This window comes from Ascaphus truei, chromosome 2, assembly GCF_040206685.1.
Source record: "Ascaphus truei isolate aAscTru1 chromosome 2, aAscTru1.hap1, whole genome shotgun sequence".
NCBI lineage: Eukaryota > Metazoa > Chordata > Amphibia > Anura > Ascaphidae > Ascaphus > Ascaphus truei.
In genome coordinates this window covers 452023702-452040210 of record NC_134484.1, presented here as the reverse complement: position 1 = coordinate 452040210, position 16509 = coordinate 452023702, and positions in this window count along the sequence as shown.

Genomic DNA, 16509 nt, shown 5'->3' with positions numbered 1-16509 from the left:
AACATTGTCGCGTTCAGTTATTTTTGACGAGAGCTCAGTATTTTTCTTGTCGCAATGAGAAAACCAGCACTTTGTCATCCACCCGTTCTCACAGCGCATTCTACATACTGCATCGACATTGCACATTGTTATAGCAATGATTCTATATTGGGGGGGAATATGCAACAACTATCTCTTTGGATTTATAAACTATAGTATTTTGGGCTGCTAAAGACATCAAGAATAAGAATAATTATATACAATATATTTAGCTCTGCAATGTAAAAATTGAAGCAACGCTTATTTATCTTAGAAATGGATATTGATCTAAAACAGTTACGAAAAGATAATGTTAACACGTTTCAGTACGTCTATGTTTTTCAGTCCTTGCCTCATGGGTCAGCTAACTTGACCTATAGTTTCCAACCTTGGTTTCCATCATGTCACTGGAGTAGCTCATAAATTCGCAGTGGACTTGGAAGTTTGGAAGGCAGCAGTCAGATACGTCAACACATTTTCCTTGGTTAGAAAATGATAAACTCTTTCCTCAACATATTTCTGCCAACATGACGTTAGTTGACTCTCCAGTGCAAAAACACAGGTATTTTACAAAGAAAAGAAAAGCAAAGAATAACCTGTTTCAGCTGTGTAGGGCACTGAAAAACTGCATAAGTTCAGCTCTGAACTACTGTACAGAAGAGCATACATTCTTCTGTTATACAGATATATATATATACAGATTATATATATATATATATATATATATATATATATAAATATATATATATATATATATATATATATATATATATATATATATATATATATATATATATATATTGTCTTGCGTTTGGAGCATGCGCCCCCGATTATTTTATTTGGCCGCTCGCAGCTGACTCGCGAATGGGAAAATGGAGTTTAAGCGCTGGTTACAATACTCCTCAGAAATGCTAGTAGCCCCAAGTGTCCTAGTGTGTCTTCAAAATCTAAATGCAATGTAACACGTCATTTATTCCCGTTCATGTTGTACGATATATGATAGGTAATGGTATTTCAATGTAACCCAGCTATTATTCCCCAAGACTGTATTTTAAAACATAAAATATTTTTTATTACGTTACATTAAATGACTTTATGAAAACTACATTAATACAAATGTCTTTGCTCTTCTTCCAACTGTACAATCTTCTTTAATGAGCATCCTCTTCGGGCTGGCTGGCTGGCTCTTGGACATTTTCACCTGTAAAGAGAATATGTTCTATTTTTTAATTTTTTTTAATCTATATAAATAATCGAGAAGAAATACAGTATTGCAGTGCATGAATTATTGTACATTTCTACTGTGTTTCTATGGAACCTGGTGGAAACGCATATGCGAGTCGTTGAAATTCTGCGCTGTACGGGTATTCAGGGTATTGTCAAAACTAAAAACAGATGCATGAATTGCATAACATTACCTGGCAGTATCGCTGCATGGGTACAGATGCATGAATTGCATAACATTACCTGGCAGTATCGCTGCATGGGTTTCCTGCACGAACACGGCTTATCAGCAACGCCAACCCTGCAAAACATGAATGACAATAAGACTTAAACAAGGACTACAGTAGGAACTTTGGAATTTTTCAAATACACTGGCGACACACTTTATTCGAGCTTGGCTAGTCCCACGAATTCGGATATACCCGGGTGTATTGAGGTTTGTGACTGTTTTCTGCCCGAGTACATTGAGTTATTTTCCAAGCAGGGATTGAAGCATTTTATTCCCGCTGGCTGCAATACTGCACAGTATATATATATAAACTGCATTACAATTCATGAATTTATGCCATCTGGTAGACACGCGAAGCATTGCAGCCTATTAAATCCTAATCATTATCATTTAACAGATCAGCCGCCCATCAGCCAGGCATGAACCCAGGCTGGGAAGGCAAATGCAACGGGGCTTGTCAGAGGTTAGGAGTGGCGCATTCCAGGTATCTGCCAGGTACATACCGGGTATTTGCTCGAATAAAGTGTGTCGGTGCAGTAGTACAATAATACAAACTGACATCTTATTGCGGTCTCTTTTACATGTTCAAATGTTAATTTATTGTGAGATTGTTTTTTTAGAAAAGGAAATACTGTCGTTGCATGAGTGACGGTGCCGCACGACCTGGCAGTATCGCTGGGTGCGTTTCCTGCATGCACACGGTGTTGTCATCAGCCCGCCAAATAAGAATGAAAAAAAGAATTAAACAATACCTACAATAAAGTACATAATTAAACACATTTTCTGTCAAACTGTATGTATTAGACTAAAAATATTTTATAAAAAATCTTTTTTTTAAATTTAGTTCATAAAGTCGTCTTCGCCCGGCACATTCCAGCCCAGAGCCCCCTTAGGCCGCAAAATTTCATTGATGCCGTCTTTGACGGTCTTGATTTGTGCAACGCTCATTTTAATCTGCTTCGTTAGATCGTTTATAAGGGTTCTCCTCAAATTGGTGGGAATCGCCTCTTCCCCCTCGAGCCGTCAGAGTTTACTTGATTGCGCTACGGGGAATACTGGTTGGAACTGACGTGGTGCTTGAGAATTAGCGCAGCCAATCGATGAGGCTGTCCTCCGCAGTTTGTTGTATATCTGGACAGAGTTTCCGTTGGTATAACGCAACTGCCGGTTTTGAACCGCTTGCCTTGCGAGTTCTGCGCGGCATCATACGTGAAAACGAAACGTAACTCTCAATGTATTACTTCCGGGTAAAATTGTACAAATAAATGAATTAACTAAAGAGGGCTGTAATTTTATTTTTAGTACATACGATTGAAGCAGGGGGTCTACGGAGCTGAAATCAATGTGGATCAGCTCCGGAGACCCCCGGCTTCAATCCTATGTAGTAAAAATTAAATATACTCCTTCCTATGCACATCGCAAACCCGATCTCGACACCCTCTAGGTGGTGGAAACAAAATCTGTGGGTATAAGGTGCGATGTGCATATCGAAGCGACCTGAATAGCACTTACTGGCGAAAAATGCAAGTTTGTGCCTTTTTGGAGCTACCCTACGGCCTTGTCAGAGCGCTAACGCTCATTAAAAAGCCGTTTCCAAGCGATTTTTACATGTTCTAGAAGCTTTCTGAATAGCTACATTCAAAATCACTTGGAAAGTGCACTTAACAAGCGTTAAGTCACTTACCGAAGCTACCTCAATAGGTCCATATATCTCTTGCCCTTGCACACGTTTTGATAACTAGTTTTATGTCTAATAGAAAGACTGGGGCAGAGGTTTCTAACAATTCCCTTGATTTAATTAGCTAATTGATTTTGGAAATGATCGATTAACAATGCTATAGTATATTAGCCCTTACGGAGTGATGCATTTGAAAGTTCTCTGCTTCTTTTTTATGACTCATTTGTCTGATAGAGCCACCAGTGCTGAAGCAGGGATATCCTGAAAACCTGACTTATTGGGCAGGCTTGAGGACTGGAGTTGAGCCCCCTGCCATGGTCACTTATCATAACGTAAACTTAACGCCAAATACAGTGTACACCGGATTGCTGCTTTAAGAGATTGAAAGCTTGTTTTTACAATATAGAGACATACAATAATAACGATGTAGACCAGAACTTAGTCTTCAACTGAACAGTTGAAACAAACAAAACACTTAGGGGGTTATCACCATTTTAAAGAATGTATAGAATACTAGGAAATAATGACCTTGTACTTATTTAAAAAAAAAAAAAAGAAAACAGCACTTACATTTCATAAGCCATTTGTCATCTTTCCAACATTCAAGTGCATTTTGCTTTTTTCAGCTTTCTGAAGTATGTGGTATAATTGAGTATTGAAAAAGCTGTGAAATGAATAGTTGACTCGTTCTAATTCTTTTTTGTATTCACAGTTGCATAGTGTAGAAATGACATTCAGTCTTTGTTTCGTTGCACTTGTAACAGACGCAGGGTGGAACATTACTACTCATGAACTTTCTAGGACAATGGCATATTCTTTCATTGCATACCAGTGTTGCATTGCTAAATGCAGTTTCACATTGATGCAAGAATACTAACATTATGGTTAAACACACAGGACACCTACAAGCTCATATTGAACCCCCAAAATAACCACAACATATATATAAGTGTAGCCAGGTCTCCCCAGCCTGCCAGCACCCCCCTCACCCAGCTGCTGATCGCGGGTGCCGCCGAGTCCAATGGCAGCTCCGCCCGGCGATCGCAGAGATGAGGGCGGTCAGGTCCCGGTTCCGGGGTTGCCGGGGACGCGTGCGGCCGGTTGCCAAGGCCGCACGCGCATCACAGGGATCCCGGTGCTCTTGGAGCCGGGCGGTGAGGGCGCCGCCATTGAGGAGAGACTCGCGCATGCGCAGTGATCGCGCAGGCGCAGGTAAGGCCCCAGAGCTAGGGAGAAGTCGCGCCAGTGTAGGGAAAGGCAGGGAAAGGTTGAGGCAGCCCGAGATAGCTTGCGCAGGTGCAGGACAGCATAGAGAAAGCCTGCGAAGCCCTAGCCTACCAGGAAGGCTCTAGGTAGGGACTACGAGTCCCAGGAGCCTCTGCACGCACCACGTGATGCCAGGGAGCCAATAGGGCTGCAGCATCTCCCTGCAAGGAGATTGATACTTTTTCGCGCGCTGAGCCATGCTAGTCAGTTGGAGCCAGGGAGCTGTGAGGGAAGGAAGGGTGCGGGGAGCGGGTGCAGCTCCTGCACCCAGATAGGTACCCACACCCCAGGTAGGCCCCAACTCCCCACCAGATTAGTGGGTAATTGATCAGGGATGGCCCAAGATAGGGACGCGGCCCTTAGTGTCAGTGTGCTGTCTTGTCAAGGTCACGGCTGTCAGTGCCGTGAGGTCTGACAGGCATGCACAGTGTTAGTGCAGTATGTTAGCTGCAGGTAGCGAGTAGGTTGCAGCGCGTTATTGCAAGTGCAGTGAGTGCTAATAGTTAGTTAGAGTCAGGACCGGGAAGAGCTAGGGGGACGGGATAGACCATTAACCCCTTAGGTCCCGGTAGGTCCTCATTCCCCAGCTTGTGGTTCTACAGGGACAGGCCCTAGGTTAGGGACCGTGTCACGTAGTGCCAATGATAGACAGGGACACAGCGGCTGCTGCGCTCCACGAGAGACAACTTGGGCTCAAGTCGGTACCAGAGACCAGAGACTATCTCCGGGTGGGATCGCCCCTGGGGGACCCCAAGCAAGGATTCACCGGACCGGATCAGACGGGATCCCAGAACGACTGATCCTTTGCGAAGCTGTTGCGGCTCCGAGCACCGGAGTACACAAACACAAGTGCACCAACGGGCCCTTAGTATAATAGTGACTGCGCAGTCACCCATTGCCTCCCACTTCAAGAGTGCAGGACTTTGGGTGGAGTTTCTATGGACACTGGGTGGGATCACCTGGTGTTGGGGAAGTGTCCTGTGCGACGCAGTTAGTGTCTCCTCTAGAGAGGGACACCTGGTATGGTGGTATTGATATTACATGTTTGCTGTGCATGCACATTAGTAAAAGACATTGGTTATTATACATGCAGTGTATGTGATTATTGTATTTGTCCTGCGAGGAACTACTCCCCCTCTGGTGGGAGCCATCGCAGGTGGAGGCGCTGCACCGAGTAAGTGGTTACTCATAATATCATAATTGCCCCAGGTTCCCCTTGGCAGAAGCTCAGCCCTCCTGTGAGCCAACAGATAACGCACCACACACCTGGTAACACTATATGTTCTCCGCACCCACAATATATCTGCGATTGGGGGGGGGGGGAATACCCGTTACATAAGTATATAAGTGTCACAGAGGAGTGCTATTGAGCATGGCAATATATATTTAAAACCAGGGACAGAACATAAAACACAGAAAGAGCTCAGTGCACATCCAGCGAAACTTATATACGGTACAGTGCCTAAATGTACATGTATAGATATCTATTAAATAAAATGGTCTTTTACTTTAACATTTTGGCCAAATTGTTGTAAGCCCCTGAGCCACTACACGGCAGACCACATCTCAAGGGTCCCTAACACTAATATAAATTCTTAATAACCTGTTCATTACCAGGAAGAATGATTTATAATAAATCTGTCAAAATTAGTTGCAAAGTTCTAAGTCTGATTGAAGCTTTTATTAACCTGTACATTACCAGGAAAAGCACTCTGTATTAGATTTTTCACAATCACAGTGCAAGCAAGCAAGTTCCCCTGAGAGTGGGAGATGCTATGGAGTGAGCTTTTAACCGTTTAAATAGGCAGCTGATCCGTGCTGAAGGCATAAGCAGCTGATCGTGTATATCCTCAGCATGCGGTAGGTGTTGTTGCAGTGGTAAGTATAGTGTATACCGTTAACCCACACAAACCCTCTCAGTCAGGGAAGTATTGGCAGGTATAATTTGTCTATGCTACCTATGTTGACACTATATGCTAAGGTACCCTATTGAGGGTGTTCGCACTAATCATTTAATTGCACATATACCTGCAGTCCTTTGTATATTATGGCTCAAGGGGATTTTACTTACGTAGTGCTTCCTCTAGTGTTACCCTTACGGAAAAGCAGCTTTCAGTGTTTAGATGACTGGGGTTTACCCACCAGTTACTCACTAACCTATATAACAGGTAGCCACACACATATCTCTGCATTGTTTGCCTAGATGTATTAATATATACACCACATTAATGTCACCATATACTCAGAGCGTTCACAACTATACGTTCTGACAATATACAGTACATCTATACTTGGATGAGACATTTTTTGTATGGTGGTCATATCACAGCCCTACCTCCATATCTATAGGAGTCTATATTTATAGCATAAGATCCTGAATATCTATCAAGGATCCCCATATGTTTACACTACTTAACTACTTACAGTTATGTTACAAATGATCACAGTCACGTGCTGTTTGATATATTTTTTTATTTTAAACCCCATTTTTTTATTCATTGTTTGCCAATAAAGTATTTTAACATTATCATTATACATTTAGTTGTGATTGAGTGCTTATACACTAGGTTTCCTCTTCTCCTGTATACATAAACGAAACACCTGCAAGTCGACACATTACTGAAGCGCATGCGCATTACAATTCATGAATATCTGCCATCTGGCGGATACGTGAAGAATTGCAATAAATTAAATCCGAGCCATTATCAATAAACACATCAACCGCGCATCAACCGCGGCTGTGAATGCAACATGAATGCGGTATGAATGCGGTCAGAATGCGGCATGAACGTGGTGAAGTGCGGTGGAGTGCGTGGCATTCCAAAAAAAATCCCGGAAAAATGCGGTGATGTTGGAGAATAAAAGGGGCCGCGGCTGTATGTAAATGTGTGAAATCTATTGTTCTTTTAGGGCAAAGCGCATAGACCATTTGTATAGTGGTTGTAATGTTTTGTAATATTTTATCAAACAGGATCGGGCTCACAAGTACATCTCTTGTTATTGTAATGTTTACATCTACTTCCCATTCTATATTGAATTTTGGTAACGTTGATGTTTGTATATACCCATGTTTTCGTACCAGTATGGCGAGTTGATCTAACAGTGGTGGAATATGTGCTACCATTATGTAATACTGATAGACAAGTGTGCTGATTGGATGGTTCCAAATGAACTCATGTTGTGCCAGAATGCAAGGTTCTCCTGGAGGTAAAGACCAGAGAAGTTTTTCCAAGGGATTAGCTGCCGGTATCTCTCTTACTTAACCACTTCCACTAATACATTATATTGTTACATTTCTTATGTAAGTACTGTAGCTATAGCTAAAATATTCCAGAAAACAGAATCAGGAGAGAGTACCACCTTGCACCACGACCTTTACCCTCCTTCAGCCGAGGCCTGAACCTGAGCGGATAAGACCCTGAGATACCAGGTAACTGGCTGTGGAACTGAAACTCTAATCACATCGGAAGCGGGTCAGAACCCTACCAGAGTGCCCACAAGACATTATCATACATTCACACTCTATCTTCTGCTGCCAGGGGGGGGGGGGGGGGGTAGGTGTGTTATACAGAGAGAGAGTGTGTGTGTGTGTGTGTGTGTGTGTGTGTGTGTGTGTGTGTGTGTGTGTGTGTGTGTGTGTGTGTGTGTGTGTGTGTGTGTGTGTGTGTGTGTGTGTGTGTGTGTGTGTGTGTGTGTGTATATACCATAATACTGAGTTAAGTTATGGTGAGTAAAAAAAAAGTGACAAAAACCCTCCACAGGAAAGCAAATATGCAAATACAACTGTATGCTCATCTGCATGTCTTAGGCAGGTCTGCAACCCCGCCTTTCCCCATTATCACCCAGCATACAGCACTTCCACTGCAGCAAGGGATTCTGGGAAATTACATGCAAATGAGCACACAGTGTCACTTTTTGCCTCAAAAACCATTTTTAACATGGTTCCCTATAGGCTTAAGCTTGCTGCATGGTCACAGCTTTGAGCACAGCCAGGGTTAAGGTGCATACCCAGAAAACCACCCACAGACAGTGTATAACACACCTACCCCCCCCCACCCCCCCTGGCAGCAGAAGAAAGAATGTAGAGTGTATATATATATGACACGAAAAAATGCCTGCTGCAGACCCTAAATAAATAGTACCTAAGTCAGCTATGTGCAGCTTCCGCAGTAAAGCTGCTGACGGTGCTGGGGATAATATTTAAATGGAAACAATACAAAGCTAAAGTATCCCACCAAAAGCACTCAAGTGTACAAAAATATCAAATTTATTAGTAATGACATCACAAAACTACATAAAATAAAACAGTCCTAAATGTCTCTATACGGTAAACATGTATTGCTAACACCAGAAAAGACTACATGAATGAACAGCCTCTATCAATATACTGCATATATCCGGAGTGAAAGATATAATACTTAAGGGTGTGGCGGCATGCAATCAGCCTCCCACCACTATGACCGGCCGGTCTCAACACAAGAACCCCACGGAACAGAAGTAAAACACTGACGCTTGAACAGACACTCACAGAACATCAAAGATGCCTGATATAAACATGTCCAACCAGTAACACAGTAGTAATGAAACTATGTAAACAAGTAATGTGTGTCTGCTGTAATGTGACAAACACTTAGGCAGAGTGTGATACAAAGAACACTGTTCAAGCAGGAAACTTCATATGACCAAATAGCTAGTGTTGCATAATGGAAATAAGGAGCGGTAAATTGAACCACGATCATATTTAGCCACAGCTAAGATGAGTGTTCCAGTGCAGCAGATAAAAAAATCAGCTGCTTGTAGATCTTTGTGGGAAAAGAAACAGCCCGATCCCGTGTCATCAGTGTGCAGGAGAGGAGGTTCAGGAGCAGTAGCCACGGAGACACTTAGGAGTACTGACACAAAGTAAGCCCCAACGCGCACATTTCGCCCCACAACTCCGTCCGGGGGCTTCCACTTACACTAATTCAGTATATTGTTACATTTCTTATATAAGTACTGTAGCTGTAGCTAAAATATTCCAGCATACAGAATGATATATTACCTATTTAACCCCTTTCTCTATGTGGCATACTGGAGATAATCATCCTTTCTACTTTAGGCCTCTCTTTACATGTATATTTTATCAATCTTGTTGTATATTGAGGATTTATTATAGGGTGGAATACATTAAACCTATACCGTACATAATTTTGTTTTCATTACACATTTTTATTAAATCTTCACTCATTTGCTAGTTTTTATTATTATTATTATCGTTACCAATTTTATGCTTGTACTGTATTAATCACGTTCTAATGATTTTTTTATGTCACAGTTGTTAGAATATTAATATGTTTATTTATATATATTTTTATAATATTACATAGAATATACATATATCTGAACTATAATTAATATGAGTCTACTGAAGGATATCCTGTGGTTCAAAAGAAGGAGGTGTCTGGTTGTATATACTGTCTTGATTTTATATATTTGTTGTTTTTGTATTTGTGTTTTTTTTTGGTGTTTTTCATTGGGGGCATTAATTTATTTGGCAATTTTTGTTCCAGTATATTTTATTGAAAGTTCCCTTCGCTGGTTTAGGTAGTTGTGACCTGGATTGCCCAGACAACCGATGTATATCTGAGTTTTGGTGGCTCGCACAGTGTCTGACGTTGGATGCACTTGCCTAATGTCCGTGAGCGTGATGTCACAGCAGAGGTGCACAACATTGGGAATACTGGAGCTTACTTAACACACAGACTTTACACTGTATGACACTTCTTAAAAAAAACACCATCTGGTGCGAAACGAGTAGGAGTGCCTCCAGTACTGTACCTCCTTTTTGTTCATGTCTTAAGAATAAAAGATCTTTTTGTACTCAAATTTTTACCTTGGCTCCCAGGGCTCTGCAGTACTTCAACTTTGCTTGCTGCAACTACACACTACCTGATATCTAATTGTCCCATTATGCTCCGAAGGAACATTTGTGGAGGGAGCATGATGCTTAAAATTAGAATATGATATACACTACAGTGTTTCTCGTAGCACCTATAACGGTATCTGTAAGAGAAATGTGTAGAGGTACAACCAGGGAGACATATTTGGGGAAAAGAAACCATGGCTTTTATTTAGCCCATAGCTTTAGGTTAAGCAATACAGTTTAAGGAAGCACACAAATAAAAAAAACATCCTATCCCCATCCTATCCCTTTCTAAGGACTAACTCACTTTAATAAACGTAGCGAATTAATTTTTAGGCACCATTGTTCTGTTATTTAGGTTTGCGCTCCATTTTATTGAGTATTTATCATAATAAAGTTACGTTTTTAAGTCCTTATGACAATACTTCACCGATTCTGTTGAGTTACTACCCTGGCTATCTATCAATGTATACCACTTGGTCACCTATTAAGGTTTAGCTACTCCTTGGAGTGCCCTCATGATAGGGGATTAATTTTTCTGGTATATTTCTGTTATTTCCCCTGTTAGTAGAACCCACCTGTTGAGCTGTAGCGAGGGTTACCTTTCCTCCCCTTCCCCTACTCTCTCCCTAAGTTTACAAGGTCTTGATAGAAGCACAGTCCTGTGCTCAAGATCACTTGTTCCTTGGAATCTCTCCTGGCAACACAGTCCCTCTGTGCTCAAATCTTCTCTGCAGTTCAAGCAGGAGGCTTTTTTACTTGTCTGAGGAGCCAGATGGAGACTGGTTAATTGTCTGTAGCTGCAATTAACCAGCTCCTTGCTAGATTCCTCAGACCAACACAGGCTTTCTATTGAAGCCCTTTTAGACAGAGGCTCTGCCCTGTCACTGTATCAAATAAAAACAGTCCATTGTTCTAGATGTTGTATACACTTCTTTTCCCAACCTAAATGAAATACCTCTTCCCTAGCCAATGGAAGAGGAGCCACACCAAAATGTCCCAATGTTTGCCAGGTGTTGTATTAAAGTGTAGATGATGCTCTTATTACATTGTCTCTCAGGGTGTTGGCATCCGTGCAGGTTGGTGTGGTGAGCAAATGAATAGAGGGTGCCAGGAACTTTTCATTAGCTTTTTTTGTGGAAACAGTTCAACTACCACGTCTTCTTTTGAATGTTCAGAACAGCATTCCCAAAGAGGCACGTCTTCCTTGGTCTGTCACTTTTATGGCAATACATTTGCCTAGGCAATGGTCTCTCCCTCCTCCACTGGGAAACGTTGGCAGGTGCCCTCTTGCTTAAGGATACATACCCAATCCCTCTAACATAGCTTAAGAGCTAACCCTCTGAGCTGAGGCAGCGAGGTACCTATCCCCCTAGCAGCTATGGGGTGATACTCTAAGGCCCATCCCATCTTGTGAGTAGGTGGGACCTGAGGGTCATATCGGGGGGTCCCTAAAATTAGTAGTGACATTTCCCTCTCTGGAAAATAGCAAAGGAGCTGCTACCCTAATTACCTAACCTCAAAACTGTGTACGTATATATTTACAGATGAAACCCCCTCCTCTGGTACCTCCTGGAATCTGACGGCGGAGTTCTTCCCCTCTCCTATTTATGGATCCCTCTCCCTACCCCTGTCTCTAGGCAGAAAAAGTGTGGGGTCTAGCCTCTTCTGAGCGACCCTAGACCAGGTGACTCTTGCATATACAATCTAAGGAAGATTAGTAGGAGTTAACTCCTTAAATCCCTTAACTAAGTAAGAATCCCACAGGGGTCCCTACATAAACAAAGTGTTTCTCATTTACCATAAAAAGCTCACGTCCTTTTTATGGCTATGTGTAAAAATAAGCAACTTGTACAATCGATAGTTACAGAAGCTCCAGGGTACAGCTGAAAAAAAGAGAGGAAACAGAAGGTGGTTGACCGCTTATGAACTTAGAAATATTTTTCCATCAAACACTACAAAGTCAAATCATTTGCAATCATGACATTTTACTCCGAGAAATAATAATACAGATGTACACTAGATGTCCAAAAGCCAAAGAGACACATTCAGCAACCGATGCAGAGATGATGCTTGACCTTCAATCCAGAGGAAAAATAATCTGTCAGCTATGTTTTAATTTTAATCACTGCTGGTGTCGCACACGGGGAAGAAAGAGCTCTCTTGGTGGGTTGCATGAAGAAAATGATGGAAAACAACAGCAAATGGGTTTTAAGCGACAAATCATTTAGGGACTGTGTATCCAGCAGAGTGTATCAACGCCATGCAGCTTGTCATCTTTTTAACTATCTGTCTGTGCGTGTACAGTATTTCTCAATCATGAGAAATGCTTTTCCTGCTTCATACGAGTTTCTTAGATAGACAAGCCTCAGATCTGACATCTTCACTAACTCAAATATCTCAGAAATGACTCTCCTCTTTCATTCATTCCATCCACAGCTAATATTGCTTTGTACAAATGTTGAAACAAATAAGATGTCCACTACTCCACTTCTTAGGTGGCATGTACAATTACAATGATGTGGATCGGCTCAAAAGATACTATAGTATAGAGATGCAGCAAAAAATACCAAGAGGTCCAATTAAAACATATTTAAGACATATTTGTTTTAAGGATGATTACACTCTTTTCAAGTACCACAGTACTCTAGCATTTAACTCTTCTGTTGCTCAATGCCACTGCCAGGAAACAATCTGACAGTCCTGAAATATGTGGAGAATTAGTCAGAGTAATTAGTTATTTATTTAAACAGCGGAAGACCAGTGTGTGGTCTAAACAACTTCGTCCCTTTCCTCCTCTCCGTTGCCCATGAAGTCTCTATTCAAAATGACCACATCAAAATAGCTCAGTGGGTGCTGCATGTTATCAGAGTTTTAACATTGTTAATATTACCCATTAAGTGTATGTGTTTCTGCTTGATATTAGGTGCTATAAAATGGTTGCTGTATGTTGCATTAACATAAATCCAAGTTATTCTGCTGCTGCACTTGCTATTTCTGGTATACATATTTTTTTAGAATACTACTGTAGGTAGAATGTCAATGTCATGATAATATCATGAGATATTATGTATTTTAATCAATCTGGTTCTTCGGGGGTTAATGTGGCAACAGTTTGAGCTTAAAAATACAAAGAATTGGGTTTATGTCAGGTCAAGACTTTTCCTGGGTGTATGCTGGTCTTCAAAGAGGACCTAATTGGGAAGGGGGGGGGGGGTGCTATCATGGAAGGCCTACTAAAAGTGACACGTGTTGTTTCGAAGGTCATAAACAATAAAAATAGAAGACTTCAAAGACAACTAAACGTTCGTGTAGGATTACTGGCACATTCCAGAGAGAGGTGACACACAGGTTATGCCCTCATTGGAGAACTTTATTTAAAATGATATCAGGTGGCGTCATCTACTGCACATACGAAGAGTTACATATCTGTAATCGTGGAACTGGGTGGCATGCAATGAGGCCACACACTGCTTGGGTTAACGGTGCCAAGGACGGATATCCATTTGTCACTCAAATTTAGGATCAAGGCATTCATGATTAGTCTTGTTGTGTCCATCATGACCGCCTGAATCTATTTATTTGACTCACGTGTATCTAGGTACTATAGAAAAGAAATTATAAGTGCATGTATATATTGAGGCAAAAGCATAAACATTGTTTGGTAGAAGGTTTGTTTACTTGTTTTTTTTGTCATAAAATCATCAATATTGTAGCTGATTTACGACAGGGGGGGTTATGTTGTTTCAAAGGGGAACAAATAGTACATAAGACTTAGCAAGGTATTATGAAAATCACATTTCAGAGGTGTGTTTTGGACCAAACACATGAAGTCTCATTTCTGCGCCAGTGACCTCTCTGGGACAAAATCCTGACATATGGTAACGTAATGTATAAGGATTTGTTTTATGTTTTATCCTGTTATTTTAAGAAACGGTACTGCATTTACTGTAATTGTATGTTCTTATAGTCCTGTTTCTGTAATCTAAGCACTGTATTTTTATATATATTAAAACATTTAATAAGTGATGCATTGGGCTCTGAATGAACTGGTGCAAGCTCTGGAGAGAGTATTTACATTTTCTGACAAATTTTGGTATAACAGATTGTGTGTTAAGTGCATAGTTTTTTCTATTATAAACAGGGACCTGAGACCATGGCAGATATATTAATTTTACATATTTTAATTTCATAATTCTTGGGTGGTGGAAGCATGTAGATATGGTTGCAATTGAGTAAGGGGTTAATATTAACTCATTGAAAGTACCTTGCGCAGGAGAAAGGCGAGCTGGTTAGAGTAGCCATGTGTATTAACCCTGGTTGCATCTCTAAGTCATGTGCTCACTTGTGTGCTGTTCATGACAAATGGTATATGGGGACGAATTGAGGGGAGATATTGTTCATTTGAGGGACCTTTGCGGAAGGTGAAAAGTGAGCCAGCTTGTAAGCTGTGTATTAACCCTAGTCCCATATGCAGGTCTCGTGCTCACAGGTATGCTGTACATGACAGTCAAATTAGATATTTGACTCATTCTAAGAGCACAGTATTTTTAAGCAGGAAGTCCCACAATAAGGTACCAGTTGCAGGGACAACGCAATGATGCGTGGGTGTCTGAGTTGGCTTGTTTATTTAGCCTAAAAAATATGGCACACAAAAAAACACAGCTTTTCTTCAGCAGATAAACAAACAGAAAGATAAGTCCTGAGCAGGGCTTTGCCCTTTTTCCAGCAAGGGCGCTTCAAGTCCAGAATATAAACCCAAAGCAAGGATAAATGTCCCAGAGAAACAGACCTCGAGTCAAGCAGCTTTCCTTCCAGAGTTCCAGCGTGTCTTCCTGGTTTGGACAGAACCTAACACAAGTGAACAATCTGGGGTTTTAAAGCTCCTTAACGAGGCAACTGTGACCTGGTTAACTAACCTGACCTTTTTCAAGCTGGGATTTAACCAGGTCACTGCTGGATTGCAGACCTACACATAGTTAAAACCAGAGACAGAACATGAAACACAGACAGAGCTCAGTGCTACATCCAATTACACAAATACACAGTACAGTGCCTAAATATATATATATTGATTATATATATATATATAGATATCTTTTGAATAAAAATGGTCTCTTAGTTTAACTCTTTGGCCAAAGTGTTGTAAGCCATTGAGCCCCTCCAAGGCAGACCACGTCTCAAGGGTCCTAACACTAAAATAGATTCTTAATAACCTTTGCATAACCAGGAAGAATGATTTATAATAAATCTGTCAAAATCAAACTTAGAACTATGCAACTAATTTTGACAGATTTATTATAAATCAATCTTCCTGGTAATGTACAGGTTATTAAGAATCTATTTTAGTGTTAGGACCCCTGAGATGAGGTCTGCCTTGGAGGGGCTCAAAGGCTTACAACACTTTGGCCAAAGAGTTAAACTAAAACACCATTTTTATTCAAAAGATATCTATACCGTATACTGTACCGTGTATTTGTGTTATTGGATGTAGCACTGAGCTCTGTCTGTGTTTCATGTTCTGTCTCTGGTTTTAAATATATATTGCCATGCTCAGTAGCACTCCTTTTTGACACTTATACGCATATATATGTTGTGGTTATTTTTGGGGTTCAATATGAGCTTATAGGGGTCCTGTATGTTTTGCAGACCTATACATAGGTCTGCCAGGCATAGGGCTGTGATACTGAATTCAACCTGTCACAGTACCCATATTCTCACTGTGACAACTTGGCCACTAATTAACTTCATCATGGCGCCTGGCCTTTACCAGTGTGAAAATAAAGAATGAATGGAAGTATGTAAAAGTGGCACACTATTGTTTATAAAGAATAAATATTAAAAAAGTTTTTCTCCTTGGTGCTCACCCTCTGTTGACCTTGGCATCTCAAAGCTGGATCTGCGTAAGTATGAATAGGTATTGGAGGTAGAGGAAGCTCCCAGGAGACATAGGTTGAGTTCAAACAAACTTCTGTTATATTAGTACATCAGAGCAGGCATACATACAGTAACTTTTCTGGACAACCCTGTCCTTTCTCCAGACCATACACCATACAAATGAGTGTCACAAATCAACAATAAATACCCCTAAGGGTTGAAAAATCACCGTAACCTCAACACCTGTGATTCAGAGCAGAGCCACTGCACGTCATAGCGCTTCGTAGCATCATATGACGCTGCGACGTCATAACG